The sequence below is a fragment of the Trachymyrmex cornetzi genome, unplaced genomic scaffold, assembly GCF_001594075.2.
Source record: "Trachymyrmex cornetzi isolate Tcor2-1 unplaced genomic scaffold, Tcor1.1 scaffold26, whole genome shotgun sequence".
NCBI classification, from domain to species: domain Eukaryota; kingdom Metazoa; phylum Arthropoda; class Insecta; order Hymenoptera; family Formicidae; genus Trachymyrmex; species Trachymyrmex cornetzi.
The window spans coordinates 1,835,507-1,841,235 of record NW_017297270.1 but is presented as its reverse complement, the minus strand read 5'-3'; the positions used below and the strand labels follow the sequence as shown (position 1 = coordinate 1,841,235).

Genomic DNA, 5,729 nt, shown 5'->3' with positions numbered 1-5,729 from the left:
ATGCTGGATTCACACTGCATCCGATTTGCGTCGTACGACTCTCTTCAACCAATCAGAAAACAGAATTCCGATGATACGAAGCAAAATCCATCGGAATCCTGTTTTCTGATTGGTTGCAGAGGGTCGTACGACGCAAATCGGATGCAGTGTGAATCCAGCAATAGAGAATGGACTGCGCGATCCGCATCAAAGTAATGTATCAAATATGGTCGACAATAATGAGAGAGAGGGACCGTGGGAGACGACCAATCTCCCTCTCTTTCTCTCTCCCATTACACCATTGAATAAAAAGAGATACAAATGGTCGTCTGCCACGGTCCCTCTCTCTCTCATCCTTATCGACCATTTTGACACACAGAACGCGCGGTCCATTCTCTATAGGTTTGTCGCGTCGCATGCTCTAACATGCTCCAATATGCTCCTATCATAGCTTCTACTCACTTCAATGCACTCATTACCCCGGATCTACAATAGAGTTTTAAGCCTTAAGCCATAAGAAATGGGCGAATCACAGTCGCTTCTCGGATTCGACTGTAATTGGTCAGTTTCTTACGGCATAAGGCATGAAACACCTATTGTAGATCCGGACTTAGGCCGGTATTCATAGTCGAGTCTTATTTCAAGACTGTCTTAAGTAATGTCTTAAGACACTAATGCAGCCTTCTGATTGGTTCGAGACTTCTTGAGACCGTACTTAAGACGGTCTTGAATATAAGATCTGACTATGAATACCGGCCTTAGACCGGTATTCATAGTCGGTTCTTATTTTAAGACCATCTTAAGTAATGTCTTAAGTTGCTAATGCGGCCTTCTGATTGGTTCATGACATCTTAAGACTGTACTTAAGACGGTCTTAAATATAAGATCCGACTATGAATACCGGTCTTAGGCCGGTATTCATAATCAATTCTTATTTCAAGATTGTCTTAAGTAATGCCTTAAGACGCTAATGCAGCCCTCTGATTGGTTCATGACTTCTTAAGACCGTACTTAAGACGGTCTCGAATATAAGATCTGACTATGAATACCGGCCTTAGAGTGAGTAGGAACTATGGCAGGAGCATATTGCAGCATGTTGGTGCATACGACGCGAACAAATCTCTTAGGCCGGTATTCATAGTAGAGTCTTATTTCAAGATCGTCTTAAGTAATGTCTTAGGACGCTAATGCAGCCTTCTGATTGGTTTGTGACTTCTTAAGACCGTACTTAAGACAGTCTTGAATATAAGATCTGACTATGAATACCGGCCTTAAACGTCTTTGCATGGGGCGAGTTGAAGACTGCCATAGACTGGTATTTATAGTCGGATCTTATATTTAAGACCGTCTTAAGTACAGTCTTAAGATGTCACGAACCAATCAGAAGAGCTGTATTAGCATCTTAAGACATTACTTACGACGGTCTTAAAATAAGAATGGACTATGAATACCGCCCATAGATTTAGGGTGATGTCCCATGCAGCATATCGTGCGTAAGCGGATTCGCGTATCGCCAATCACAGAATCATTCTTTTAGATATGTTTGCAAATTTTGCATATGAAATATGTCACTAGTACTATAAATGGCTGCCAAGTCACGCAATTGGTTAGATTGCAACAGCAAATCAGAATGCATAACAACGGTTGCGTCTCTCTGATAAAGCGGGGAGCACAGACTCTTGCATAACGCATAACACGTAATGCATAAGAATATGTACCAATCGAAGTTCTCCGTTTCTTTCCCTTCCAAGTAATAGAGAACTCTGGTTGGTTCAATTTCTTATGCCTCATGTGTTATGCGTTATGCAAGAGTCTGTGCTCCCCGCTTAAATCTAGAACTCTAGTTTGAAGTAGAGCTATCCTTCAATGTTGTTTTTAGCTCCTCTCGTATGAACGTTCCATCTATCTTATAAAGGTCGCAACACAAACTTTTGCATAACGCATAACGCATAGTGCATAAGCGAATCAACTAATCAGAATCTTCCCTTTCCTCCTATTCCATGGAAAAGAAGAATTTCGATTGGTTGATTCCTTTGTGCACTATGCAGTATGCGTTATGCAAGAGTGTGTGCTGCGGCTTTAAGTCTATGAAGACTGCAAAGCAGCTAAGCTTACCGAGCGATTGAATATAATTGATTGGATCTATAAGTAACAACCAATTATGTTCATTTGCTCGGCGAGCAAGCTAGCCGCTTTGTCAATTTGAACGCCCATGGTTTCTATCCAACTTTCCAGCGTTGGCGGGCCAATTCTTGTAATATAAAATCTATTTTGTGCATTTTTAATTGGAAAATTTTGTTTATTAAAATTCCAACATGCAAAACGAAGAAAGTGAGGTAAATTAATAAAGATAAAATAATACTTTGAATATTTGTCTAATATAATATGAGAATATATTATATAAAATTTCTTTTTGAATTAAATTTACAGTCTGTCATTTATGCTATTTATAATTAATAATATTTATAATTAAACATATTGAACTTTAAATTCCAGAATAAATAACACACAGTGATATACACGGCAGAAATCTATTGTCTCCTCGCTACAGATTACAAAGGTTAAGTTCGATATTTCTTGACACTAGAAAACGAGCGTTTCAGTGTCGCATGAAAAGGCACCTTAACAGATCCCTACTACTTTCAATCCACTACACATTCACCGGAATGGGTGACCTGTCTAATTCTACCATGGTGATTAGTGGTGACCGTGATGACATTGGTTGTGTTCAACCGAGAAAGTAACTTTGAAACTGTGTAAAATTCTTCAATACAATTGGTTCTTACTTTTGATTCCTTATAGATCTAAACGTATAAACCAATCATATTGAAGAATTTTATAATAATTGCAAAACTGTTTTCTCTGCTGAACACAGCCTTTTTTCAATCAAATTGTAGTATTGCATTGACCAGCAGGCAGAATAGTTAATCCAGATTAGTTCCAGTTAGTCTGAGAGTGTTGTTTTCGATTGTGGTACAGGAGAAATCATAAGCAGTAAGTGAAAACAGTTCGAACTGTAAGTACTTTGCTTTTATTGATAAATCTATTTAATTCGCGAAATCGATTATCACATGGTAATGACGAACAATCCACACTGTGGATGCTCGTCAATATATCTTCAAATATAAAGCTGATTCCACAATGAATCGGTAGTCGGGAATCTAACCAGGGTTGTATAATGAGTCAGTAATCGAAAATCTTAAGCAATCCTAAGTTTTAATCGTTGCAGTTGACTAATAGCCAACTTGTACTAAGCCTTCTACAATAAGCCGCAAGTCAGAAGTTCTAAGCGATCTTAAGTCATAATCGGTGAAGTTGGCCAATAGCCAACTTGAACGACTTGGTTAAGACTGGTTAAGACTTCTGACGTTCTGATTTGCGGCTTATTGTAGAAGGCTCGTTAGACTAAGGTTAAGCCTGGTTAAGATTTCTGATTATGGTCTACCGATTTATTGTAAAACTGTAAAAACCCTGTAAGTCTTATCTTACTAACTAATCTTAACCTAAATAGGTGGCTATGATTTTTTGCATCTACAAGTTGTTAATTGTACAGCAAATCGTTTAGCTCGACTAATAGGAAGGAATAAATTGAATTTAGCCAGTCTTAAGAAAATCGGTAGTAGTCGTAGAAGTTGGCTATTAACCAACTTCATCGATTCACTAATGAAACTTAGGACTGCTGACTACCGTCTCATTGTAGAATCGATATGATATTCGCGATTTAACAATAATCGTGGTCTGTGTCATGTAATCGAAATTGGGAAATAAATGAAAGTGAATAAGTAAGAGTTGGAATTTGTTATGTTTCACAGAAATTCACGCAGTATTGTACACGTGCATACTATACTATTCAATTTGGGCTGTGTTCAGATTCCCATCCAGGTGCTCCTCGGGTGTCATGTCATCCTTGTTTAACGTTCGGTAAACAACAAGGATGATATGACATCCGGAGAGCACCCCGAGTGGGAATCCGAACGCAGTCTTGGTATATAAAGAACGATTAATTACTGGATGTTTTCCAATTGATATATCTTGACACAAACGTAGCAAATTAATTTATTTATTTTCAGCGTTAATAAATTTAACCCTTTTAATTACATATTCTTTGTTGTCACGATAACCACATAACCTTGAAAGAATTATTTATTAACTACATATAATATAAATTATTTATTAACACTGAAAATATGAAAACCAATTTGCACTCCATTACATTTAATTGCTGTAATCGTCGACACAACGCTACACATCTGTACTCGAGGACTACTAGTTCGATATGTAGCATTGTGTCGATGATTACGGCAATTAATGTAATGGAGTGCAAATTGGTTTTCATATTTTCAGTGTTAAGAAATAATTCATTGTACACGTGTACATCCAATGTCGACTTTTATATATTGGCTTCTTTTATTATATGATTTATTCTTTAGAGTCTTATAACAATATTTTACTTAATAGGAAAATTTAATGACCCGCTCTATTAAGCAGGACCAAATGAGTATAATCGAAAACGATATATTGACCTATTTAGTTGACTTATTACTCAATTTGTGCTGCGAAACACAATTTTGTACCGCATGCCATTTAAAAGAAATTCATGGTGCTGCTAACTTAATATCAAGTTCCACAAAACAAAAAAAGAAAAGAGAAAAACAAGTTAGAAATTCAAAGAACTGAACTTTGTGCTAATTTGTATCATAAAAAAAAATTAATTTGTACCATAAAAATAATTAATCCATTCCTTAAGAAACAATCTCCAATTAAACATAACCCTAATGAGCTCAAAAATAAAGTATCCTCTGCCGCGAACAAAATTAGTCGCTACTCTCACAATCAAAGCGCTATAATTTATGCGATCGAAATAAAGTTCCACATTTTGTATCTTCCCCGTTCTTTTGAAAATCAACCTGGACCCTTATTAGACTCAAAAGTGAAGTACCTACCTTTGGCCACGACCAAAATCAGTTGCTACTCCCACAATTGAAACGTTGTAATTTATATTGTCAAAATGTAAAGTTTCGAATTTTGTGTCCCCGTCGTTCCTTCGCAAAATTATTCAACGTTTCTCCTACTTCCTTAATTTTCTTTATGTAAAAATGTGATCAAAAAAGAAAGTCCAGTCAGTGGTAACATTATTTCCACTGAATTATTAACTAAACTTTCTTTTTTTACCACATTGACTACCCTTTCATGCTGTTAACCGAAGAATTGGTTTGGATCTACTTTTGATATACGTTTTATAATTTGACTCAGTATAACATGGTTGAATTTGTAATACATTGTACGATTGTTGGATGAGATGATTCGATACCATTACCGAAATTAATTTTAAGTTTAATATCTATTTAAATTATTGTTTCGGGGTTTTTATTTATTTATAAACACGGCTGATGAGGACTTAGTACAATCGAAACGTTTCGTGAAATTGTTATAAAAGAATAATAAAGTTTATTGTTTATACCTTTTATAGCTCGGTTTTTAATTGATCTGGTAGTTTTCTTATTTATTGTTGATAAAAAGTTCTGAAAAAATTCTCTTTATGAGAACTTTATGAGAAGAAAATAAATGATTTTTGTCTCTTGCAGTTTTTCTGTAAATAAGAAGAACGCATAATCTCGAATTAATGTAGAATTGATAGTATCTGAATAAAAAATTATTCAAGACCAATATTTTGCAATTTTTAGTGATTAATATCTTGTTAACTATTGCGAAAATTGCAAAATGGTAGAGGACTTTTCGACTCAGTTTAG

The 5,729-nt window shown here is 35.6% G+C and overlaps 1 protein-coding gene across 4 annotated transcripts in view; it reads left to right on the top strand.

Moving 5' to 3' along the window:
- The first annotated feature begins 2,646 nt into the window (after positions 1–2,646).
- GlyS (glycogen [starch] synthase) overlaps positions 2,647–5,729 on the top strand; it is an 18,897-nt gene continuing 15,814 nt past the window's right edge. For 2 of the 4 annotated variants that reach the window (XM_018508389.1, XM_018508390.1), the window contains exon 1: positions 2,681–2,995. The gene's annotated coding sequence lies outside the window, so the exon portion shown is untranslated. Of the gene's footprint in view, positions 2,996–5,729 lie in introns of all 4 variants that reach the window. The other 2 variants (XM_018508391.1, XM_018508392.1) reach the window with 2 other exon arrangements.